This window comes from Pseudonaja textilis, chromosome 2 (genome assembly GCF_049901715.1).
Source record: "Pseudonaja textilis isolate UNSWEBS1 chromosome 2, rPseTex1.2, whole genome shotgun sequence".
Lineage (NCBI taxonomy): Eukaryota > Metazoa > Chordata > Lepidosauria > Squamata > Elapidae > Pseudonaja > Pseudonaja textilis.
In genome coordinates this window covers 218,833,767-218,861,488 of record NC_141991.1, presented here as the reverse complement: position 1 = coordinate 218,861,488, position 27,722 = coordinate 218,833,767, and the positions used below count along the sequence as shown (strand labels likewise).

Sequence of the window (27,722 nt, the reverse complement as noted above, 5' to 3'; positions counted from 1 at the left end):
TGGAAACAAGGAGAAACTTTCTGACAGTGAGAACAATCAACCAATGGAACAGCTTGCTCTCAGAAGTTGTGGGAGCGCCATCTCTTGAAACTTTCAAGAAGAGATTGGACTGCCATTTGTCAGAAATGGTATAGGGTCTCCTGCTTGGGCGAGGGGTTGGACTAGATGACCTACAAGGTCCCTTCCAACTCTCATTATCTGTTATCTGCTTAACTCCTTGATTAATTTCCATTTTTACTTCTTGTCTTTCCCTGAGGTGTTTTAGAGAATAGGATATCCCCCTCTTTTTTGTGATAGTCTGTCAAATATTCTAATCATGCTATTATGTGACCACAGTCCTTCTCTTTGTTGCACTAGACATACCCAGTTCCTGCAACCATCATCATATGTTTCAGCATCCAGCCACTTAATCATTTTTGTTGCTATTCTCTGCAGTCTTTCCAGAGTTTCAACATCTTTCATCTATCAGGGTGACCAGAACTGGACACAGTATTCCAAGTATGGTTTTGCCAAGGTACTATATAGCAGTACTAATATTTCATATAATCTTGATACTATTCTTTTGTTGCTGTGTTCTAGGACAGCATTCGACAGCTGCAACACACTGCTGACTTATACAAGTGATTTTTCCACTAGGACTCAAAGATCCCTCTCATAGTTACTACTTTTGAGCCAGTTGCTACCTATGCTATACCTGTGCATTTAGTTTTTCTTACCTAAATATAAGACCTTATTTTCTCAGCATTGAATTGCATCTTGTTGGATAGGGCCCAGTGTTCAAATCTATCAAGGTCTTTCTGCATCTTGAACCTATCTTTTAATGTGTTGACTATTCCTCCAAACTTGGTGTTATCTGCAAATTTGATGAATTCACCTTCCATCTCCTCATCTAAATCATTTATGAAGATGTTGAGGAATAAAGGGCCTAAGCAGAACCTTGAGGTACCTCACTATATACTTTCCTCCATGTAGATGTAATTCCATTTAGGACTACATGAGGAGTGTGGTTTTCCACCAGTTATGAATTCATCTGGTGCTGATGTTGTGTATCCCATATTTTCCTATCTTACCAAGAAGTAAATTATGGTCTACTTTGTCAAATGAGTCACTGAAGTCCAAATATGCTATGTCCACAACAGTTCACTGGATAACTACTTTAGTTATTGTCAAAAAATGCCATAAGATTTCGTTGACATTATCTGTTTTTGATCAACCCTTATTGGCTTCTAGAAATATTTTTTTTTATTTGATTTGTCATTCGCTTACAAAATAATAGGTATAAGTATAAACATGAGTAAGAATACAGAAAATAGGTACGATTAAATGGGGACAATAGAACAGGGACAGGAGGCACAATGGTGCACTTATGCACACCCCTTACAGACTGCTTAGGAATGGGGTGAGGTCAACAGTGGATAGTTTGAGGTTAAAGGAGTAGGGGTTTGAGGATGTAACTACAGAGTCAGGTAGTGCATTCTAAGCATTGACCACTCTATTGCTGAAGTCGTACTTTCTGCAATCAAGTTTGGAGCGATTAACATTGAGTTTGTATCTATTGTGTGCTCTTGTATTGTTGTGGTTGAAGCTGAAGTAGTCACTGACTGGTAGGACATTGTAGCAGATAATTTTCTGTACTACGCTTAAGTCCAACCATATGCGGCATAGTTCAAGATTGTCCAAGGCCAAAATTTCAAGTCTGGTGATATAGGGTATTCTGTTGCAAGCAGGGGAGTGTAGTACTCTTCTCATTAAATACTTCTGGACTCACTCAATTGTATTAACGTCTGATAAAGAGTGTGGATTACAGACAGATGAGCTGTATTCAAGTATTGGTCTCACAAAGGTTTTGTATACCCTAGTTAGCAGTGCAATATTTCCAGAGGAGAAGCTTCATAAGATTAGATTTACAACTCTTAATGCCTTTTTGGCAATGCTGTTACAGTGACCTCTGGCACTTAGGTCATTAGATATGAGTACTCCTTGACAGAGTGAGGGTCATCAATGAGGTCATATCTGCCTAGTTTGTATTTGGTGCACTGATTTTTTTTACCAAAGTGTAGGACAGAGCATTTGTTGGTTGAGATTTAGAGTTGCCAATTGTTTGACCATTCAGACACATAATCAAGGTCACTTTGAAGAGCAGTAGCATTGTCGGTTGTGTTGAATAGTTTTACATCATCTGCGAAGAGGACACAGTTGCTTATAAGGTCGCAAAGGTCATTTATATAGAGTATAAAGAGTGTGGGTCCTAGAACACTGCCTTGGGGGACACCGCTGTTAACTGGAGGAGGGTTTGATATAGCGCTCCCTATTTTTACTATTTGTTGCCTGTTTGACAGGAATGCAGTAATCCACTTATGAAGGAATCCGGAAATGCCATAAGAGTTTAGTTTTAAGAGTAGTTTGTCATGTACCACTGAATCAAAGGCTTTGCAGAAGTCTATGTAAATTGCATCTATTACTTTACCCTGGTTGAGTAGAGTAGTCCATATGTTTTTGCAGTGTAGGAATTGTAGGTTGCAAAACTTTTTTTTTCCTGAAACCAAATTGTTTTTTGGAGAGTAGGTTGTTTGACTCTAAGTGGAGGGTGATGAATTGGTTAATGAGTGAGATTGGTCTATAGTTTTCGACCAGGCTGGGGTCACCTTTTCTAAAGATAGGGATGACCGTAGCTAAGGACCATAGGTTCAGTAAGGAGCTGGTTCTGAATGATATACCATATATAATGCTTAGAGGTTCTGCTATGACAGAGGAAAGCTTTTTTAAGAAATATGCACATAATCCATCAGGGCCAATAGTTAGGGATGGTTTTAGATTTTGTAAAGCCTTTTCTAGGTTATCTTCTGTAAAGTAAATATGAAGTAGATCATTGCAGTTAGTTGTGGTACGACTAGGAAACGAGGGGCATGAGCCATTGCTGTTAACAAAGACTGAGCTGAAGAAGAATACCTTTGCTTGCTTGTAGGTGTCCGCAGACCTGTTGCTTGATTATCTTTTCCAGGATTATCCCAAGTATTGATATCAGGCTGACTACTATTTAGTTTCCTGGAGCCATTTTTTCCTTCCATATCTTGAAAAAAAGGAACCACATCATCTATTTTCCAGTCCTCTGGTAGTTTCCTGGTGCTCCAGGATCTTTGAAAGGTTTGGTTCAGTGGTTCCAAGATCATGTCTGCCAGTTCTTTCAGAACCCTGGCATGTAATCCATTTGGTACTGTTTATTTGAATTTATCTAAGGTGGTCAGGTCTTACTATTTTCTTGCTCATTTACCTTATATCTCTTTTATGATTCTGTTTTTATAAATTGGACTATTTTTTTTTCCCTTTTGTGTGATGATAGATACAAAGAATGAATTGAGCAGTTCTACTTTCTCCCTGCAGCCTATCACTTCCTTGCCATCTTCTTCCCTTAGTGGACTTATTGTTTTCTTGGCCTTTCTCTTGCTTTTTACATATTGTCCCACCCAATTTATAACCTTTTTTGCTATGGTTGTTAAGCAAATTACTGCAGTTGTTAAGGGAATCATTTTTTTGTTAAACAAATCCAGCTTCCTCCATTAATTTTGCTTGTTGGAAGCCAGCTAAGAAGGTTGAAAATGGTGATCACATGACCCCACAACCCTGCAACCATTGTAAATATATTATCATGTGCCTGAATTTTTATCACATGACCATGGGGAAGCTGCAGCAGTCATACGTGTGACAACCAGTCATAAGTCACATTTTTCAGTGCTGTTGTAATAACTTCAGTTGCTAAATGAATAATTGTAAATCAAGGATTGCTTTTATTGGGATGGATTCCATACTGAATATGTCAAATATTAGCAGAATGAAGACTTCATTGGGGACCATTTCATAAAAACATTTAACTTTGAAATATTGGGTCAGTCTCATAAATATGTCAATAAACCATTGTTCCCTGTCAATTTTAAACTAAATCCCACCTTCATTAAAGGAATATGAAACATTATTTTAGCCCTAATAATAAGCACAAAGGGAACTGGTCAGTAACTATGATAAATATGTTTTGCTCTGTTCATCGTCACTTCACAGCAGTTTCATTTGAGCCTCACTTTAGATTTAGAAATGCCATTCTACCAAAATTATACTCCTGACATCCCCTCATTTCTGGGTTTATTCACTTTGGCCAGATGAAAAATATCTAAACAAATTAACTAGACAGTCAGATTCCTTAAATGCAAAAAGCCACATTATATATTAAACTTAATTAAGCAAATAACTCTGCTTGATCCCTTATGATTGAATCTATAAAAGGAAAAAGAACATTCCAAGAAAGTCATCAATACCAATTGATGCTATTATTAAATAAATGAAGTCTTTCTAGTCATGATAAAATACCTAGCGTATACTCTATCAAAGAAATATAGCGGACTGGGCTCAACTGAAAGCCATTAGAAGGACCTGGGCTTAACTCCACTTTCTTGCTGGAAGTCATTTAAGAAAAACTTAAATCTGAAGATTATTGAAACAATCTCGATTTGAAAGCTCACATAAACCGATCTTGATTTTTTTTCCAGTTTTTGTGACTGCTCTTTGTTTTTTCAGACAATCATCTAAAAAAGGAACGGAACGGAACGGAACGGAAAGGAAAGGAAAGGAAAGGAAAGGAAAGGAAAGGAAAGGAAAGGAAAGGAAAGGAAAGGAAGTGTGGTACTCTAAACTACTTCTGTTCATTTTTAAAAAGTGCTGAATCTTGTTGGTGACAACTCATTCTGATTTTAAGTTTCAGGTCAAACCACAGAACCTTGGATACAGAATATAGTGCCTTAGCAAATAACAAAACATTACTCAGAATTTTCAGGCTGGTATTTATCTGAATATAATAACTCTGAAAGAGTAACCAGTTGTATTCTAATAATAAGAAAGATGAAATAGTAGTTCTTAACAACCATGAAACAAGAATTTTATCTTATTTAAAATGGACTCCATATAAGACAAAGGAGTTGCATATCAACTTAAGCAGAACTTGACTTAGATCTGCTTTTACTGGTTCAGCCATAGTGTTTTCATTTGGAAAACTTTACATCATCGCCTTGGCAGACAGTCAAATGTTCTTCTCCGCAGTCTGCTACTTTTCCTTTAGCTTACCCAAAAATAGCCACTCCTAGATTTAGTGTCCTCAAATTACTAATGCTTACAGTCATGAGTGTTGTAAACTTTCAGCTGGGTCACCAGAAATTTGCTATTGCTGAACAAAGAAATATGAGTGGAGAGTCTATACATATTTACATTCCAAAGACTGGCATTTCATAAGGTATCTCTGGGTGAACTTAAATTGGCTGACAGATGTAATTGACCTTCCTTTTAAATATATTCACTTGCACACAGTTCAGATGATGGCGTTGAAAGCAGAACTTTGTACAGACAGTTCTCAACTTACAACCATAGTTGGAAATAAAATTTCTGTCATGAACTATGAAGTTGTTAAGTGAGTCATCACATGATCAGTCTTGATTTCATAACTATTTTACTATGTTGTTAAGTGAATCATGGGGTTGTTAAGTGAATCCAGCTTTTCCCATTGACTTTGCTTGTCAGAAGCCAGCAGGAAAGGTGACTAATCAAGATTATGTGACCACAGGAAGCTGCGATCATTATTAATACAAGCCACTTGACAACTTCTCAAATTATGATCACTTGACTATGGGAATTGTCATAACTTTGAAGATTTTTTCAGCACCATTGTAACTTGAACCATTGTTAAATGAATGATTGGACATTTGAATAGAAAACCTCCAAGGACCCTTCCAGCATTATTTGGTGTTCTATTCTCAGAAACTTTATTGATATTTGTGTCCAGGTGCCTTTTTGCTAGCTGGGGCTTCTGGACCTAAAACAACACTAGCCCTTTATCCAGAAACATCATGGTATTTTTTAAAAGGGGATCTTTAACTAGAGGTCGTACAAATAACTTCTTTAAGAGAATGGAGTCTTCAGAAACTATTAACTATAGAGTTTCCTCTAGAACATCCCATTATGCCACTTTGTAGCTCTGGCATTGCCTTAAAATAATGTCGAGTCTCTCCTGCTGTTATTACTGGACATTCCGTTAGCTCAAGGTACAGTATTAAAGTGGTAAGATCTGTTCCCTATGCCAAGGAAGACATTAGAACTCAGAGCCAGAAACCTGAAAGACATATTTATACTAGGCAGTTTCTTGGCTCCTGATAACAGTTTCAGAGCGGCTCTGATAAAATGAAGGTAACCAAAAATATATTTCCAGTTACCAAAGCCTTTCTCTTCTGTTTACTCCATAACAGTTTTATTTGAAGAGGAGTTCTTGAAAAAAATCACCACATTTGCATGAAGGCAAGGCATCTAAGGAAACTGCCTATATGCTTTATTTTGTCTGTATTTTTTTCAACAAAATGTTCACACTATTTCTTCCAATAAGTTTCAAAAATTAACGAACACAATGTGAGAAACTCCATATAGCTCCCAGAGGCCTAAAATAGTTTAGTTGGCTGAGGAAGACTCAATCTTTTACATCAGCCTCACAGCTCCAGAGTGGATTGATTTAATTCAAATAAATAAATTGTGTGTGTGTGTGTGTGTGTGTGTGTGTGTGTGTGTGTGTAAGAGAGAGAGAGACAAAGACACAGAGATAGAAAATAGTGAGTGAAAGCGAAAGAGAATACATATTTCATCATCAATGTTAGCACTAACATTAGGTGTACATATGGTAGCAGATACATATTCTCATGCTAGAAATAGAAAGCGGGGTGATAATTGGTCCAAATTATCTTATTAATAATTTCAAAAGAAAAAAAAATATGAGGAGGAAAAAGTTGCTATGCCTACAAAATATATATATATATATTTGCCTGTTTTTTAAAAAATCTTCCATCATTGTAAAACTATTTCTTCCCATTCTTCCAATTTTTTTGCTAATGAATAGTGGTGGGGATCCTGATCAGCTTCCTGGTGGCAATTTCATCTGAGATTGAAAAGATTGAGATATCTTCTCAAAAGCAGGGGAAGAAGGTTTTGAAGGGGTTTCTTCTTTTTTAAAGAGCTATTGAAATACAGCTGATGAAGTCTACTGACATGCTGGACTGGCAAAGTCAAATCTCTTCAGCAAATGAGGCAAGATGACTTGATGCAAGATTTCACTCAAGCCAATTAAATTGTTATTTTGGGAAATCGTACATTTGTATTCAGTGTCATAGTGTCACTCATTAAATTATTATGAGGATGATTAGAAAATTATCTTAATGAAAAAATGTTAGTCTGTACTTAGCAGCCTAAAATATGCTATTACTTCACTTACTTCATGATCAGATGGCCATTGATCATCTCACTAGGACAGTAATCACGAGCATTTCCCTGTTACAGTCCTTTAAGCAGAACTCATTCGTGGTTTAAACCAGAAGCTTAATTCTCCAAAAGGGCAAGTACCAAGTGAGCATAATTTAGTAATCACTAAAAAGAATAATGGCAAAGATAGCCCTGGGGATGATAACAGCATTAATATTTGAAAAATTAAATGATACAGATCTTCCTGGTTGGGAAATACTATGTGCACAGAATGAATAAAGTTAATTTGGACTGATGTCACTTTTTGTATTCTGGGAAGATCCCTTAATATCAGTGGAATTTAAGTCAGCCCCGTGAGACACGCCACCTCACCCTGGTCAGTTTTTCAAGAAAGACTGTCACTTTCATTCTGCCATGAAAACAATCAGGACTCTAAGTACTGAAGTGCCCTCCCCACCACTGGCTCCCTACCCATTCTTTCCCTGTTCTAAAACTTGGGGCATAGCCAAAAATAACTGACTCAGGTCCCATAGATTCTGATGGATTCCATTCTAAGTATGGCTAAATCAGGAACTAGGACTTTCATTTCTCAGGTTCAAATTCTAATTGCCAGGGACAATTAGGTATAATTGCTAAAAATTGGAAAGCAAGAAGTTTCATTTGACCTGTCCTGAATATCTAAATTTTGTGGAGGATCCCTGCTCATGGACAATTCCCAGAGCTCAAATAAGATGCAATGATTAATCCAATCAATGGCTGTAGTGAAAGAAAGCTTCTTGTCACAGTAGACAAATGTCCTAGATCAACGTTTCTCAAGTTTCTCAACAAGATATGTGGATTTCAACTCCCAGAATTCCCCGCCCACCAACCTTAAAAATGTCAAAGTTGAAAAACTGCCCTAGACTGATTGTAGTGCAAACCAGCATTTGTTCCCACACTTAGATTTACATGCAGTACTAAGTTAGAAATAAACCAAGAATTTCAATTAGGTTTTTCCTTGATCTAATCTTGATTCAATGCGGAGAAAACAAATCCTTCTCTTGTTAGGTTGGTATGGTCTGGATGATGCGAACAGAAAAAATAACTTCACAAGGAAGCCTTCCCTCTTGTTATATGAAAGATGGTATTTATCTTCAGAGTCTTTCAAACGGCAGCCATACAATGTAGGATTTTAGCATGAAAACAAGAGGATATGATCCAAGATAGTGAGAAGTGATTGGCAGAATAAGGTATTTTAAAACAAAACACATTTGTAGGAATGCAAACATCCAAGTTGTTAATTAACAGTGTCTGGTTTTATTGTATGTGTAGAATGCAGTGTAGAACGCAGTGTTTGTGTGTGTTTTCTGTGAGTATTCACTACTCATGGGTTTAATCTGAACTACAAACTACATTATTCATTCAATGTGTTGGATATCTCATCCCATCCACCAAATTGTTTCCTGCAGGTGCAAAATATAGACAGGTTCACTTGGAATTCTACTTATCATTGATATCTGTTGCTGCTCTGTATGAAAAATAGTTAAGGAAGGTGTAACCAAAATCTACTCCTTTGGAATTATCCATGCAAATTATGCCCAATATTCCTTCTAATGTTTCTGGAAAGTGGGCCATGTTTCAATAGAGAAAGATATAGAGTACTAATATAATAATGTAGATACTTTTCTGATGTTTATGACTCCCTGCTTTTACTTGCTCTGTGTATTAATGTCCCATATAAATTCCTTTCATGTTTGCTTATATGTAACAAATAAATACCAAGCATCACCACACACTTAAAATGATAGGAGGCTTTAATTGTGTGTTGTAGCTGCTATCATGATTTTTTTGACTCCTCCCCTGCAAAATCCCTGTAAATTAAATGCAATCTGATGAAAGAACTTATCTGGTTTCAGTTAAAGGATTCTGCATGGGCATCCATAGGAGGAATAAAACAAAAGTCAAGATGGCACATGCAAACAAAAGGGTGAGCTTTAATCACATGGCTGTCACTTTGACTTTCTTTACCTTCTTCTGCAGATTCCCCTGAGGGTCTATAAGATACAGGAGGTCCATGTTCAATTGCATTTCAACTTTGCTTTATTTATTTTTCTTTCAATCTTTTTCTATTTCTTACTTAAATGAGCAAGAGCATAACGTACATCCAGGAAGTAGAGACAACAATGGAAATGGTTAAGAAATACCATTCCCCTTGTCCAGATCCGAGAAATGGTAGGCAAACTATATGAAACAAAACCTGATATATCACCTGGCAGGATAGAGAAGGACTTTGCTAATTTTAAATATTATGGTTATCTCATTTTACAAAAACATTTTTCTCCCATTTGCTGCCTCTGACAGAGAGAAAGCTTCATCAGTAGCACCAGAGGTAATATAATCATCTCTCTTCTGTTCTAAGTGGACTTTGGATGTTGCAAATGATCTAATTGCTCCCTAGTTATATTAGAATGATCCCATTGTTCATTCTGCAGTGTGGATAGTGGAAGTCCTGTGGCAGCAGTCCTGGAGAGCCAGAAAACGGCTTCCTAAGGTGAGTCACCTTTTCTTTATGCAGATCTCCATTTCAGCCTATAGAAAACAGCCTATGACAGACACATTCTGGGAGGCACAGGGGAAAAAACCAATATAATGTCCACCTCATTTTCAGTATCATTTGATTAATAATTTGATCAGCTATCTGTTCTTTATTTTATCTTTCATTTCAGTCTCTTTTTTCCCTTTGTCACTGTAAACAATCAATTAACAGAAAGTTTATTCAATCATTTTGGTCATAAATATATCTGCTTTTTTCCTACATGATGAGGAAAATGATAAAATCTCAGAACATTCAGACAATATCTCCAGAACCAGGAATTTGGGGTGGTCATGAATTGTTGTTCAACTTGAGGTTCAAGTCAGTGGCTTGGCTTCCATTTAAAAATGGAAACTATCTCCTCTATTTCTTGAAAATTGAAATGTGTTGAAAGTGTAGTGTAGGGTAAATGGAACCTGTTGATGTTTAACTGTGAAGAGGAACCTATGTTAGACAGAGAGTAGTGAGGGACATATTTTGAGGTGACACAGAATGAAGGAACCGGAAGGGAGGAGTTAAGAAAAATAAAGCAGTTTTATGTACAGAGAACTCACGTGTTAGGAGTATTATTACAAAATACGACATGGTGTCAGAAGTTCTGTAACACGGTAACTGAACAATGAAGTCTACCCAAAAGAGGAAAATGAGTTCTGATGAGCAGAATGAGGAAGGAGTTAGCAGAATGGCTAGCATACCCAGCGCTACTTTTAACATTCAGTCACCGGAGCCCTTTGATTTTTCCAAACTAAATGGGTGGACAAAATGGATATGGCAATTCGAGAGATTTAGGCAAGCAAGCAATCTCACAATAAGCTCCGAAGAAAATCAGGTGAACACTTTGATTTACTGTATGGGAGATGAAGCAGATGATGTTCTGCGTGGCCTGAAACTCAGTGAAGCTGATCAGCGTCAGTATACTAAAGTAAGAGACGGCTTTCAGTCATTTTTTGTAGTAAAAAAGAACATTGTGTATGAGCGTGCAAGATTTAATATGCTCAAACAAGAAGCAAATGAGACAGTTGATGCATTTGTCACAGCACTGTATGCATTATCAGAACACTGTAACTATGGAGCACTACATGACGAGCTCATCAGAGACAGGATTGTAGTAGGCTTGGTTGATACACGGCTATCAGAACGCATGCAAATGGAAAAAGACCTAGACCTGGATAAAGCTATTAATAGGGCAAGACAATCAGAGAAGATTAAAAAACAGCAAACCACATTGAGAAGTGATGCTAGTGCTGTAAACCTAAAGGATGTGAACTCTTTGGACAGACTGTTTCAAGGCAGGCATCAGAAAGAAAAGCAAAAATTCAGCAGATCAAAGAATGATGGATCAAAGCCTCAAAGCAGGGAGAACAAAAACAGTGTCACAAATGCGGTGGCATGCTTCACCCTAGACAGGAATGTCCTGCTAAGGATGCTAAATGCCATACACATGGGGAAAAGGGTCGCTATCAACGTGTATGTTTTGCAAGCAAGGCTGTGCATGGCATTGAGGAAGAGGAGAGAAGCTTTTTTCTTGGCTCTGTGACATCACATGCTGATCCATGGACTGTGGAAATCAGAATGATGGATAAAGACATCATGTTCAAGTTGGATACCGGAGCAGATGTCACTGTTGTTTCACAGAAGAATTTCACCAACGTTTTTCACAACACACAGGTGCTGGTGCTGCAAAAAGCAGAGAGACCTCTACTGGGTCCAGGGAGAATTCCACTGGAAGTAATGGGGTTTGCCAAACTACAGCTAAAGAAAGGAGCAAAACAAATTACAGAGAAGGTATATGTGGTCAAAAACCTGAGTATGCCTTTGCTGGAACTGCCAACTATTGTAGTTCTTGGTCTGTTAGTTCGTGTGTACACTATTGACATGGAAAACCTGAAGTCAAGCTACCCTAAGTTATGCAGCGGCCTAGGGGAGGTTCGACAACCTTATTGTATTAAGCTCAAACCCAATGCTGTGCCTTTCTCTTTGAAAACCCCAAGGAGGATTCCCCTACCATTGATGGGGAAAGTCAAAGATGAGCTTCAACACATGGAAAACTTGGGAGTAATCACCCATGTGGAAGAGCCTACAGACTGGTGCGCATGCATGGTAGTGGTGCCCAAGAAGGACAGCAAAAAGGTGCATTTGTGTGTGGACCTGACTGGCTTGAACAAGTATGTGTGTCGTGAAAAATTCATTTTACCATCAATAGAACAGAGTCTTGGAATACCTGCTGGTGCTAAAATGTTCAGTAAATTAGACGCCAACATGGGGTTTTGGCAGATACTCCTCACTGAGGATTCAGCAAAGTATACCACATTCATTACACCCTTTGGATGGTTCCACTTTAACCATCTTCCATTTGGCATTGCCTCAGTGCCCGAACATTTCCAATGTATGATAGCAGAAGTTACACAGAGGCTGGAAGGTATAGTTTTCCACTTTGATGATCTACTGGTGTGGGGACGGGACCAAGAAGAACATGACAATCTACTCCATGCAGTGCTAAGAAAACTGGAAAAGGCAGGAATCACTCTGAACGTGGATAAGTGTGAACTCCCCAGGAGTGAGGTGGTCTTTTGGGGTCACATCATCTCTGATGCAGGGATACAACCTGACCCAAGGAAAACAGAGGCTATCAGAGCTATTAAGGAGCCCTCTAGTGTGAACGAACTGAGGAGTTTTCTTGGCATGGTAAACCAGCTGGGGAAGTTCATCCCTCAGTTGGCAGAAAAAGACAAGCCACTTCGTGATCTCCTTTCTAAGAAAAACTGTTGGGTTTGGGATGTGGAACAGGTCAGGGCATTTAAGACATTGAAAGATGCTTTGTCTTCCCCTCCAGTGCTGGCCATGTATGATCCGAACAAAGTGACAAAAGTGTCAGCGGATGCATCATCATATGGCTTGGGCACCATTCTTCTTCAAGAGTGGGGAGATAAATGGAAGCCTGTGGCTTACACGTCACGTTCACTCACTCCAACTGAACAACGCTATGCACAGGTGGAAAAAGAAGGCCTGGTTCTAACCTGGGCATGTGAAAGATTTCAGGATTTCCTCCTAGGAAAGCATTTCTGCCTGGAGACTGACCACAAACCACTTGTCAGTTTGTTTGGAGACCAAGCACTAGATCTTCCACCCTTAAGAATTCAGCGATTAAGGATGAGGCTCATGCATTACTCTTACTACATTGTGCATGTGCCCGGAAAGTCACTTTGGACAGCAGACATATTGTCCTGTTCGACTATGGACTCTCACATGTCCAAAGCAGAGCTGGAGCTGATGGAAAGCACTAACATATATGTGGTGTAGAAGACACCTTGCCTGTTAGCCACACATATATGGAAATCATAAAAGAGCAGTTGCAAGCTGATAGTATTTGCTCTTGAGTCATGAAATTGTGTGCAGATGGATGGCCAGTGCATGAAAAACAGGAACCTGCACTGACAGGATACTGGCCAGAATGAGCTACACTCACTGTACAAGATGGATTACTACTGAAAGATACTAGGCTTGTGATCCCATCCGCTCTGAGAAATGAGGTGTTGGAGAGGCTGCATGAAAGACACCAAGGGGTGGTGAAATGCAAAGAACTTGCTCGTCAGTCTGTGTGGTGGCCAGGACTCAGTAGGTCAGTGAAATGGTGCTCAAATGCAGGAAATGTATTCAAGAGCATCAGAATCCTAAAGAACCACTCATGACATCTGAGTGCCTGGAAAGACCATGGCAAAAGTTAGGGACTGACATGTTTGTACTTGGAAGGAAAACATACTTAGTTGTGATAGACTATTGCTCCAGGTATGTCAGATTGCACTGCTATCGAACCCTAAGTCAACTGAAGTCAATCTTTGCCTGGCATGGGATTCCAGAGGAGTTCATGTCAGACAATGGACCACAGTTTTCTGCCCAAGATTTCTCTCATTCTGCATCCACATATGGGTTCAAACATGTTGCCAGCAGTCCAAAGTTTCCACAAAGTAACGGAGAAACTGAACGTGCAGTTCAGACAGTGAAAAGTCTCTTGAAAAAGGCTAGCAACCCTTATCTGGCCCTGCTTTCCTACAGAGCTACCCCTCTCCAGAGTGGGTTCAGTCCGGCTCAGCTGCTTATGGGGCGATGTCTTCATACCACTGTGCCAATTCTTCCCTCTCAGCTAGACCCAGCATTGCCAGATGTTGACCATTTTTCTCGTAAAGGGAGAGAGAAGAGAAAATTGAATACTGAATACTACAACAGGAGACATCGTGCAAAACCTCTTAGTGATTTGGTATCAGGAAAGCATGTATGGGTCACTGATACAAAAGAATCTGGGACTGTACTGCAGAATCACATGAGTCCAAGGTCATATCTGGTGGACGTACCTAAAGGTGTGGTGAGACACAATCGTCAGCACTTGATACCCTTACACACACATGCAAGTGAAGGAGGAGCGGTGGAGCAGCAGGAGTTGCCAGAGACAAACAGTGAACAAGTTTCTACATCACCTGGAAAAATACTTAAGAACTTTCCTAGTGTGACAGCTACCCCAAGGACAAGGTCTGGGAGAGCTATAGTTAAACCAGACAGACTGAATCTGTGAACTGAGAAAGTGAAAAAGAGTTAATGTTGATGTCTAGTTCAGTAAGAAATCTGAGGTGCAGAATAATTTAAACACAGTTAGTTGTATTGGATTAGTAAATAGTTATATGATAGCATTTTCTTCCCTACAGGATTTAGATAGGAACAGACCTTCAACAAAAGAGGCAGAATAATCCTCTAAGGTCTGGTGAGACAAAGGTAGTCTACCCTTTGTTCTCTAGAAAAGGGGGATGTGGTGTAGGGTAAACGGAACCTGTTGATGTTTAACTGTGAAGAGGAACCAACGTTAGTCGGAGAGTAGTGAGGGACATAGTTTGAGGTGACACAGTATGAAGGAACCAGAAGGGAGAAGTTAAGAAAAATAAAGCAGTTTTGTGTACAGAGAACTCATGTGTTAGGAGTATTATTACAAAATACGACAGAAAGCAGATAAAGAATAGGATAATATGGAAGCATTGTGATGTTGCAGTATAGTTTATTGCGTAGCTCTTGTCTCTGTTTCAAAATTTTCCTCTAGCAATTTCCTGTTTGGAGTATTGAAAATACATATATAAACTTGTTTTATACAGGCACTTCATAAAGTCAGTCCAAAACAGGTTTCCAGTAAATTACTAAAACTGGGCATGGTGATCACCTGAAGCAAATGCTTCAGCAGTTATATTGGCAGTCAATACACTGAAACATCTTATTCAAAGTCTTTGAATGGACCATTAACACATGAATGGCTTGAAATCAGAGTAGAAGAAATGCCAGCTCCCATATGTACTTCACTGGATGTACAATTAGAACATATCTTTACATGAAATTAAGTGAGCGGCTACAAGAAAGAAGATATTCTCTTTTGCAGGGCTATTCTTATGAAAGATTTCTGCAGAATGACACAACTATACTGACAATGTTGTCTTTTGGGAACCAAATATGTGAAACATTTAGATTTTGATAGTTAAGTTTTGAAGTCCAAGTTACACGTATATTATAAAATCAGATGGATGAAAGATAAGAAAAACCGAAAGATGCTAGATCATTTCCCTGCAACTCATGGCTGCAACTCTGTTTTGGAATGTTATTACTTGCTGGATTATTCATTCTTTTATCAGTTTGGTGAAGTGTTTGGGGAGAAAATATGCAATCCTATCCTCACTCATGACTGCAGCTCATCAGTTAACCAAATGCTTAATATACAACATTATGGAGACAAAAGAAAATTTCAAGGAGAAACTAAAAGAATCTTCTTATACAGGTGAAACTCGAAAAATTAGAATATCATGCAAAAGTTCATTTATTTCAGTAATGCAACTTAAAAGGTGAAACTAATATATGAGGTAGACTCATTACATGCAAAGCAAGATAGTTCAAGCTGTGATTTGTCATAATTGAGATGATTATGGCTTATAGCTCATGAAAACCCAAATCCACAATCTCAGAAAATTAGAAATATTGTGAAAAGGTTCAATATTCTAGGTTCAAAGTGTCCCACTCTAATCAGCTAATTAAGTCATAACACCTGCAAAGGGTTCCTAAGCCTTTAAATGGTCTCTCAGTCAGGTTCAGCAGGAATCACAATTATGGGAAAGACCGCTGACCTGACAGTTGTGCAGAAAACTATCATTGACACCCTCCATAAGGAGGGAAAGCCTCAAAAGGTAATTGCAAATTAAGTTGGATGTTCCCAAAGTGCTGTATCAAAGCACATTAATAGAAAGTTATGTGGAAGGGAAAAGTGTGGAAGAAAAAGGTGCACAAGCAGCAGAGATGACCGCAGCCTGGAGAGGATTGTCAGGAAAAGGCCATTCAAAAGTGTTGGGGACTTTCACAATGAGCGGACTGAGGCTAGAGTCAGTGCATCAAGAGCCACCACACACAGACGGATCCTGGACATGGGCTTCAAATGTCATATTCCTCTTGTCAAGCCACTCCTGAATAACAAACAATGTCAGAAGTGTCTTACCTGGGCTAAAGAAAAACAGACCTGGTCTGTTGCTCAGTGGCTCAGTGCATCTCATTTGGAAACCAAGGACCCAGAGTCTGGAGGAAGAATGGAGAGGCACACACTGCAAGATGCTTGAAGTTCAGTGTGAAGTTTCCACAGTCTGTGTTGATTTGGGGAGCCATGTCATCTGCTGGTGTTGTTCCACTGTGCTTCATTAAGTCCAGGGTCAACGCAGCTGTCTACCAGGAGATTTTGGAGCACTTCATGCTTCTTTCCACAGACAAGCTTTATGGGGATGCTGACTTCATTTTCCAGCAGGACTTGGCACCTGCCCACACTGCCAAAAGCACCAAAACCTGGTTCAATGACCATGGGATTACTGTGCTTGATTGGCCAGCAAACTCACCTGACCTGAACCCCATAGAGAATCTATGGGGCATTGCCAAGAGAAAGATGAGAGACATGAGACTGAACAATGAAGAAGAGCTGAAGGCCGCTATTGAAGCATCCTGGTCTTCCATAACTCCTCAGCAGTGCCACAGGCTGATAGCTTCCATGCAGTGGTGGAATTCAAAAAATTTTATGACCGGTTCTGTGGGCGTGGCTTATTTGGTGAGCATGGCTTGTGGTCATGTGACTGGGTGGGTATGGCTTAGTGGTCATGTGACTGGGTGGGCGTGCTTGGTGGTCATGTGACTGGGTGGGCATGGCTTGGTGGTCATGTGAATAGGTGGGCATGGCCAACTCAATGTCACTCACATCAAGGGGTGCCTTACCTGGCCCCTCCCCTCCCAGCCATTCCTTGTCACCCAGCCTCAACTTATCTATAGTTCTGTAAAAATGTTGTTCACCTTTTTTGACTTTATTATCTGCATACTATAGATGTACTTTCATGGACCACTGAAAGGAGGAAATGGCTCACATGCTTTGCTCAAGAGTGTGATATAGGCAACAGGCTTTTAAGGGGCTGCCACAAAGAAAGTCGGGGGTAATGTATTTTCCAAAGCACCAGAAGGATGGAAACTGAACAAAGAGAAGCAACCTAAAACTAAGGAGAAACTTCCTGACAGTGAGAACAATTAACCAGTGGAACTGCTTGCCACCAGAAGTTCTGGGTGCTCAATCACTGGATGTTTTTAAGAAAAGACTGGACAGCCATTTCTCTGAAATGGTATAGGGTTCATCCCAAGGTCGCTTCTAAGTATTATTCTGACACCTTTCCCAGGATTTCTTCTCAGAGTTTGGCATCCTCAGTTTTCTTGCCTGAGCTGGGGGTTGGACTAGAAGATTTCCAAGGTCCCTTTTAACTCTTGTTAAACACATGTGTATTTTATGTTCTGGACTATTGACACTGAATGCATGTCAACCCTAAAAAATATGTGGTAGCCCTGGGCAAAAGAAAGGCAGAAAAATCACTCTAGGTATAGGGAGAGTGTAAAATATTAACACATGATAAATAATGGAACAATTAAAAATAATAGCACAGAGTTTTATCTCTCTCTCTCTTTCTATTTTTTTCTTTCTTTCTCTACCTTCCTCTTTCTTTCTTTCTCTACCTTCCTCTTTCTTTCTTTCTCTATCTTCCTCTTTCTTTTTTTCTTTCTTTCCTTCTTTCTTTCTCTCATACACACACAGAGAGAGAGAGAGAGAGAGAGAGAGCACTAAACAGACAAGCATTTTGGAAGCAGCTCCTTTAAATTTCTCCAAGGCTTGAGTGGATTCTTTTAAGTTGAAAAAGTGCTCCAAGGCTCAATTCAGCCCCACCCCCTCTGTCAGACCGCACTCCTTCTCACTCCAGCACTTTAACTCACAAGGGGAAAGCGATACTTGCACATCCATGGGGAATCCTTAGAGAAGTTTTTAAAAGACCTGCTTCCAAAATGCATTTCTTTTACGTTGCAAAAATGCTCCAAGGCTCGATTCACCCCCACCTCCTCTGTCAGACTATACTCTTTCTCATTCCCAACACTTTAACTCACACGGGGAAAGCGATTCTTGCAGTGTCCATGCCTTTCTTCCTTTTCCCCAGGGAGAAAGAGGACGTGGGGAACGGAAAGCTAGGAGAGCAATCGCAAGTGAGCGACATGGCAACCGGGTTGGGGGCGTGGCCAGCCAGGGATTGCCACCAGTTTGGTGACCCATGCTAAATAACCGCTATCGGTTCACCCGAATAGGTGTGAACCGGTCAAATAGCACCTCTGCTTCCATGCCATGCCGCATTGAGGCAGTAATTGCTGCAAAAAGGGCCCAAAACCAAGTACTGAGTACATATGCATGGTTATACTTTTCAAAGGTCCGATATTGTTCTATGTACAATTCTTGTTTGATTGATTGCATGTAATGTTCTAATTTTCTGAGATTGTGGATTTGGGGTTTTCATGAGCTGTAAACCATCATCATCTCAATTATGACAAATCACGACTTGAACTATCTTGCTTTGCATGTAATGAGTCTATCTCATATATTAGTTTCACCTTTTAAGTTGGATTACTGAAATAAATGAACTTTTGCACATTATTCTAATTTTTTGAGTTTCACCTGTATAATCCAGCAATAATTAAGAAGAATATTTACAAAGCAAATGTTACAGAAATGAAGAGATTTACTGAAGTCCAATTATTATACACATTTACTCAATCTCCAACTAGTGAATTTATAGAAAAAAATGAACATACTTATAAGCTGAAGTACACATTTTCTGATATATTGCAAAGCAGTTTACAACTTGAAAAAAGTGCAAAAGAACTGTACACTAAAAAGCACACACCTTTTTATACCGGTACAAATCACGCAAAAAAAATTTTTAATTCACAAACATGTGCAGAACAGTGCCAAAATTATCTTAAGGTTAATACATTCTTTAGCAAAATTGATATTGACAGATTCACCGTTTGGTCTACTATCACTGAAGAGTTGTCACTGCATCCTTCTTCAGGCAGTCTTTTAAATCTGAGAGCTACTGTATTTGCTCAAAGAAAGAAAAGATACTCTGGGCATAAGGAGAGTTTCCTATAATCTCCCCAAACAGATGGCATGGTTCTCCAACATGGGATCAAGCTCTTTAGACATTAAAAAATGGCAGTGCGTCCATTTAAAATATGCATTCTATGCTACAAAAAGCAAAAATCTTTCTCCTTATTGTACATTTCCTGCCTTCCTTCCTCTGCCACAAAATCTTTAGACAATTTGTAAAATAACACAGAATTTAAGGGGGTGCTTCTTTAGCACAGAGCACAGCTGCTCAAATACTTATCAACAGAGTTGGCACTGCCCGATTAGCACCACAGTTTGATACAAGTCGCAAAAATAATAAAAGGAGCAGCTGCTTCTGTTGCCTGATGCCTTTATTTTCCATGAGAAAATGTGAAGTTTTAAATTGGAATAGTACTCTTACTTATTATTCCAGTATGGATATTATAATCAAAACCAGAAATACAGGCTTAATCAAACCAAGGTTGAATTTATAAAAACAAAAAGAAGGCAATGATTTAAAAAATGTGCTTTCATGCTTTAATTGAAACATTTGATTCTTCCCCCATTGTGGACTCCTCTTCTAAGGAAGGATAGTACTGCACTGCTTAGATCTAAAGGGTGGAAGTGAACTTGGTTCTTCTTCCTTTTTTGTCCTCCATGAATGTTAACTTCTCATGTCCAACAAGGTTTTGATGCTGCAGACCAAATCAATTGATGTTACCGAATATGTTTGTTGTTATTATAGTGTATATATTTATACAGCTAATCGTCAACCATTGAGTGTTAATCTGAACAGGAATCCAAACCAATGGGAGAAAAGGCTTAAGATGGTTGAAATAAGTGGACATAATTAATTGGTTTGCAAAACTCACAGGTGAGTAAAAAGGGTACAAAAGCCATAAATTTTATTCATTAAGTAGGACCACTGCAATATACCCTTGATTCATTCTGAGTTGCAGCTTTTCACATGATGCCACAAGCTGTTCTGAAGAGTCCCCAAATTTTAATACCACTCTTCTATAGGCAGGAAGGGAAATGAAACAGAAAAACTCTATTTTTATACGAGATTCTGTTCATTTTTTTTAGATATATCCATTTTTGTATCTGTTAAGATGAGAAAACAGTAGAGCATTAAAATTATTTGATCAGTCTTTTTCCTACTACAAAATGGCATCTGGACAGATAGCTCTAAAGAATTACCAGTATATCAATCCTTAGGAAAGAATTACATGCATACTCAAAGACAGAGGCTCGAATACATTATTTCTGCCTAGAAAAACAAGAGCCTTGAAGCAACTACAACAATTTATACAGTTCATCACTTCTGCATTTAGCTTTGTACAATGTTTTAGTGTTATATTCATAACAATCTTTCTTACAACAAGCAATCAATATTCTGTGAAACCAACAACAGGCACATTTTTTGGTTCCAAAAATTTTTTTGGTTGTTCTTTCAGCTTCAATTCTAGATTAACTCAATCATGCATTACAAGGAATATTATGAGGGTGGTAGGAGGTGCATTCCTAAATAAAATATCCAGTTTTCAGACATTTGTACTTTCATAAAAACTTGCATTGGGAAATTGAATGAAAGTCAGCTGGACTTTGGATCAATTTTTATAAAGAGGTTTTTATCCTGACTATATTATTTTTGTAAATAACTGAAGATGGCAAACATACCTAATACTTCTTTCCTCTCCCATTCTCCCCACAACAACAACCCTGTGAAGTGAGCTAGGCTGAGAAAGAGTGATTGGCCCAGCTGGCTTTTATGCCTAAAGTAGGATTAGAACTCACAGTCTCCTGGTTTCTAGAATGGTACCTTAATCACTACACCAAACTGGCTTTTTCATATCCATAATGACCAGACATGCAAACAAATGCTTACCCTCCACATGTACTTCTCCAGCTAACGAAAGAAATGTGAAGTCCTTGGTGCTCTCTGAGCTTGATTGTTGTTTTACAGATATTTCATTACCAGGTAATATCATCAGTATTAGAAGAGAATGGGATTTTCTCTTGCTGCTATACAAGTGGCTTGCTTCTCAGAGTTGGTGGGAGTGTTCTTGTGGTTCCTTGATTAGGCTATTGTTCACTATTTGCCTGAATTGGTAGCTCCTTGATTGGGGTATTGTTTATTGCTTGTTTATTGGGATATTATTGGTCTAATATTAAATATTAATATTAAACTTGATGTAAATCTTTGCTTATCTGGGTGTTGATTGCTGGTAAGGAGATGTTTTGGTCTTTGGTTGATCGATAGCTATCCAATGAGCAGGCCTGGAAGAAAATTTTCAACTTTACCTTTAGGAATGCTGCCACCTAATAAGAGGCACAATGACCCATTCCAACTTCCAAACCCATGAGGAACATTAAACTATCAAACCAAATACTAAGGAAAGAAAGAATTGATCATACATCAAATTCAAACTCAGTGGAAACTCTATGCGTGAACAAGGTTGTGTTGTTGTGTTTGGTCCTATACCCAAAATCTTTCAGGCATTTTAGAATTCCATGACTATTTGGTATAAGAGGGACTGCAGGATGCATTAGTCCTCTGAATCCCTATTCCCCTTTTCATGCCATATTGTAATTCACTGAGATATTTGCTTTTTCAAAGTACTGTAGACTACCATACTTTTGACTATGTATTCTGTATTATTTAACCCTGATTATTACATCTGAAAGTGATTCAGGGATACAGGATAGAAAAATGAAGCTGTAAGAAGTATAATACAATATGAACTTTCAGAAGAATTTCTGAGAAATGTAGTATATCTCCAAGGAAATAACTACAGCCATTTAAAAAAAACTATAAATACTTATGTTTAATCTTTCTCTTAATTTTTCAGAGATGTATTAAATTGGTATTAAAACTTTTTCTATTTCTGGTGTTAAGAATACAGTTATGGTGTTGGATAGGGCAAGTATATTTCTTTCTGTGACTACAGAGAACCACTACCTATTCCAACAAATAATGCTAAGCTAAATGGATAAATATTCAAATTGGCATGATGGTGATCTGTACTAATTTGATTATGTTACACATTCTTGTTTTTAATAGAGATACAGAATTCCCATCAGCTTCCATCAGTTCTACTTCCATCAAGGACTTTCTTTCAGACAATATATACCTTACATAATATACAAGGGCAGATTAATAATATTAATGATTGTCTTCCAAGTAGAAATCTAAAGAGGAGAAGGAAAAAGAGAAAGAATTCAAGGCTCAGGGACATTACCATCCATCAAGTGCCCTACCATTACTACTTCTGTTTTTGAAATGCTTATCTTCTCCAAACTGGCTGCTTCAACAAAACGACCTGGAGTTTAGATATATTTTGATGTTCTCTTGTGGTTTTGTCTGATGTTTTTGTCAGTTCAGTGAATGAGCATCCTGCCACCATGGTACTTTTTATGATTATTGGCACAGCTTTTTAATATCTGCTTGAGCGGCTGGCTTAAGGCTTGGGCATCCTTCCATGATCATGACCAATGCTGAAGCTGGTCTTGAACATAGTAATGTTTAATGTCCCAGGGCTGGTACTTGGCCTGGATATTTAGAGATTTCAGCATCCATGTCTAGATTAGCTTGCAGGGAGCAATGGAGGAAATGGAGGAGCTCATGTTGGCTTGTTTCAGATCTTATAAGTTACCATTTACCAAATTAGACATACCTTGAAGCTGTTTTGTTTTCCTGAGATAAGTGTTTCGTCAATGAAGAATTAGAAGTGAGTCTTTTGTTCTGAACAGATCACATTCTGCTTTGATTATGATGAATAACTTCAATCCTCCCCCATAACGACATGGGATCAGTTTGAGGGCTTTCACAGATTGACATGGGTAGATTTGCTGATGCATCAAAACTCTCAGTCAAGGCCTTTGTGGCAGGTTGAAATGACCAGCTGTTCTAGTCAATGATTGATTGAACTCCTAGGCATCCCATAGCCAGTAGAGATTATTGAATACAAATCCACTAATTATGAATTACTCTAGCCATTATTAGAATAGGAAATTGTCATAGATATAATAGTGTCTTGAAAATATCTTCTTGTTAATCATGAGCTTCAGTGATTTGCTCTTGCTGCACAAGTAACAAGATTTCTGTCAATGGTAATGATGGTCATTCTTCCTATTTTCATCCATTTCTTTTTCTCACATATCTGTTTGAATTGCCTTCCATGGCCACCCCTCCCCCTCTCAAATATTCCAAACTGACCATATAGAAATGAAATACAGAAAGCTGAAAAGCTGTGACATGAGAAATGTCTTTTCCACCAAATATTTTGCTATAATAAAGGAAAAATCACAGATGGATTTTTTTTACTTCACTGTTCCTTGTAAACAGCTTTTCTTTCTGTTCCTTTTTTTTAACTGTAAGAAATGAAAAGATGAATCTCATTTCTGGAACAACAAGTACTGGCTCGTGTCAGACCTTCAAGAGTTTGCTATCATTTGTATGTTTCCTCTTTAAAAGAAATACATATTGCAAATACATTGTACACGTACAGCAACATGCTGCTTTTCAAAGGGAAAGTCAATTACAATAGTTGAGCATCATGGCACTGTCAGATTTTGCTAACAACTATTGGCCATTTGGTTGTGAAGCAGTATATACTTGTTAAAAATAAGTGCCAAATAGCAAGAATGAAAAGAAACATCCTTTTATGTTTCTCAAATACTGGAACACACTATGCAGTCACACTCTTAAGGTATTCAAAAAATTAGGTTGCTTTTAGGGTGAAAGGGTTCAAGTTGTTACTCCCACTCTCTTTGGTTACTTTCCATATGTTCGGGACAAGTGCTAGTTAAAAAAAAAAAAGAATGGCGTAAACCTGCCATAGAATTTAGGATGCTCCTTTCCCAGGTTGTTCATTTATATGGAAAGCCTCCAGAGTCAGAAAAGGCCTTCCACTACAGATGGTTGCCCTCAATAAGAGGGCAATATAGGAGAGGCAGAGCTTGCCCTCATTTTCTCACCAGTCCCAAAGAAATCAGTGTTCTTGCCAATTTCCTGAATGCTCAAAGAGGACTTCTTATTCACTTGCAATAATTTCACTCACAAAGTATTCACAAAGGGGTATTGTTTCTACACCTACCATCATCTCATTAGTCACATATAACTGCTTTTGCTTGCCTGTTGCACATACTGTATTCATTTTGTCTGCTGCTTTTCAAATTTTTGTTATATTTTAATGCCAGCTGATGCGTGGTGGTCAATGCATTTCTGTTTGCCCCTCATAATCACTCTAAAAAGTAGCTGTCAAGTCAACATTGCCCAGTCAAAATGATGACTGAATAGACATTTGAACCTAGATCATCTGGTCAGATTTCATTCTAGCCAGTGCAGCTAATAACATGAAATCCTGAAAATGAAGGAAAGAATACAAAAAGAATACATAGGGGATTTCTTCATTTATAATTACATATATACCATCCAATCAATCCATTTCTATGCAGTAATATTTTGCTAAATTAATTTGAACATAATAATAATGGTGGTGGTGGTGGTGATGGTGGTGATACTATTAATAGACATAATGTTCAATATCTTCTGCTCAGTTTATAAAAATCAGCATATTTGTTTTAGAAATTTAAAACAAATGTGTTTTAAAGGGGTAAATGTGTAATTATATGGCTAGGGACTTCTGGCAAAAAGGATTGCTATCATTTTCAATTAAAAGTGAAAAAAATAAAATTATATAAACAAAATTAAAATAGAAATTCAGTCATGAAAGATGCATAAAATACATTTTATGTATAAATAACCTGAATAATTTTTGTAATATGTTTTGTAACATTCTTTTAAAAAATAGAGAAGCACAGAAGCTCACTATCAAGAAACAATAGAACCTACCCAAATTCAGAAGCCATAGTCAATATTAAATTAATTCATCAAATAGCATGTGTCCCACAAGAAAATGTGTTTAGATTTTTTATTTTCAAAAATAACATTTAGTTTTATCATTATCTTCTTGAACTTCCTATTCATTTGCCTCCACAAACCTGAATCCCTATGACTTCCCAGAGCTCTGTTTGGTCTAGATTAGGAAGGAGCAGAGGTTCTGATATTCAGCAGGTTCTGACCAGTTCTGGAGAACCGGTAGCGGAAATTTTGAGTAGTTCGGAGAACCAGCAAATACCACCTCTGACTGGAGATTTTACAGTATCCTTCCCCTGCCACACCCACCAAACCACACCCACAGTAAAAAAAAAATAGTAAAAAAAATTGAATCCCACAACTGGGAAGGAGATATCCCTGCTCCTTTGGCTGCTGCTGAAATTCTCTTTCCAGTAACCATTGGCCTCATTGGTAGAGTCTTCAGGAAGTTCTGGCTTAGCAAGAGCTGAATTTGCCAGCTCCTGAATTTGGCAATACTTGCCTTGATTATCCCTCTGTAAACTCCAGCAATCTTAGGTTAAAACTTCCAGAATTTCCACTCTGAATAATAATTTTGAGAACTATAATTCTGATATTCTTGGCTAAAAAAATACTGTGTTTGATTGACTAGCTTTTTTTTTTTTAAGGATTAAACATATTTCCTTGTACTCTCTCCTTTTCTTTTCTAAGCATAATGCTTAACTCTTCTCAAAAACCAAGTAATATTTAACAGATAGTAATAATATTCTCAGTTTGGGATGAAGGTACTAGGCTAGAAACCAGGACACCATGCATTCTAGTCCTGCCTTTGGCAGGAAGGCAGCTGCATGACCTTAGGCCAGTCCCATTCTTTCAGCCCTAGGAATTATGTCTATTCCACTGCAATTCTATGGCTCCATATTATGGTGATTTTATTATGGTTTTATCTTAATTTAATATGTTATCTCCTATATAGTATTGTCTACATATCATATATATCAAGCTGATGTTTTATTTAAACTAAATTTGTATATCAGCGATTATATGACCTCTGTAGTTGCCATATGCTAAATAACTATGATAAATAAATACACTAAATAAATAAACCCTAGGAAGGAAGCAATAACAAACCACTTCTTGTCCAGGCATTCCCTGAGAATCAGACACAATTGAAAGGAGGAAGAAGAAAAAAATCTGCTGTATAACAGAATGAATAGCATAGCAAAAGATAGATCACTTTTTCATCCCAAACCTTCAGAAGCACTTCAGTTATATCCAACTCCCTGGCTGCTGCATGTCTTTCAAAATCATCCTTTTCCAAGCTTGTTGTATTGTCCAGTAATAACTATGAGTACAGAGGATGGAAATTGTGATTGTTTGGTTTCGGCTCAAAACAGAAAAGAGGTCAACATCATGCACACAACATGGTTTCCTGCAATAGATCCAGTTCATCCATGAACAAGGATATATATTTACTCAAAGAACATATGCCTACTTCAGAAGCAAATGAGGAACAGAACTTGTAGTTCTTGAATAATGCTACATCTCATTGCATCTGCTGCCCTCACATTAAAATAGACTGTGCATACAATTATTTAGAATGGTGAAGCATGTCTCTGCTTAATCGATTGCCTTCCCACCTCTACCTTTAAACTGTCCCAACAAAGCACTCATCCCTTGTAGAGTTACAATGTGTATGGTGTTATCAAGGCTCCTAGCTCATGACAACCAAATACCACCCACTGCTGTTGCTCTTTGTACCTCCAGTTTTATTCCCTGAGCAAAATAACTCCAGCAGAAACATTTACTTTCTCACCTTTCCTTTTCACATCCCCCACAATCTGTAAGAGCAGTGGTATGGAAACAACACTTGAAAATAAAATGAGAAAGGCCTGAGAACGAAATAATGCTGTTAATTAGAAGAGAACAAGAGAATGAACAAAAGATTATTAAATGTTTTTAATCCCATTTTTTCCTGAAATGTCTTTCTCTCCATGTTTTCCTCATTCCATAATACAAGTGGACATCATCCTACAGCCTTAGGGTATATAAAGGCCTCTAAATCTTTCACCATCATAGGCTCAGCATGCTGGAGTATCATAAAGCTGATTTGTTAAGCACTATCTTACAAATCAGTCTGTGTAAAAACCAAAGGGCAGTAGAAAAAATTAAGGTGGAGAAAAGCAAAAAAAAAAAGAAGGTATATATCAAACAGGAAGGAAGGAAGGAAGGAATGGATAGACAGGAAAAAGAAAAGATATATGATGCCCCAACCTTGTTAGCCTCCTAGGAGACCATGATGCCATTTGCCCCAGAGTTTGGGACTGGAATAATAATGGAGCCTTGGCCTTTGTGGGTATTTGTATGTGTGATATGTTAGCAATGAGTTTGTTTCTAGGGGGGGTCAACCTGGTTTTATCAAGTTACCTGGATTATGAATTATAGTTGTTGTTGTTTTTATCTTTGCCACTAAGAGTTCCACTGGTTAGATGTGCAGCCATAAATACTTGTTAAATAAATAAAACAATGACTACATTGGAAAA

General features: G+C 38.1%; 1 long non-coding RNA gene across 1 annotated transcript; it reads left to right on the top strand.

The window, feature by feature from the left end:
* On the top strand, positions 1-22,925 carry LOC148127371 (uncharacterized). Its single transcript, XR_015742263.1, has 3 exons — positions 1-514; positions 6,920-9,808; positions 22,384-22,925. It is a non-coding gene; the product is annotated as an uncharacterized LOC148127371 (long non-coding RNA).
* Positions 22,926-27,722: the final 4,797 nt, after the last annotated feature.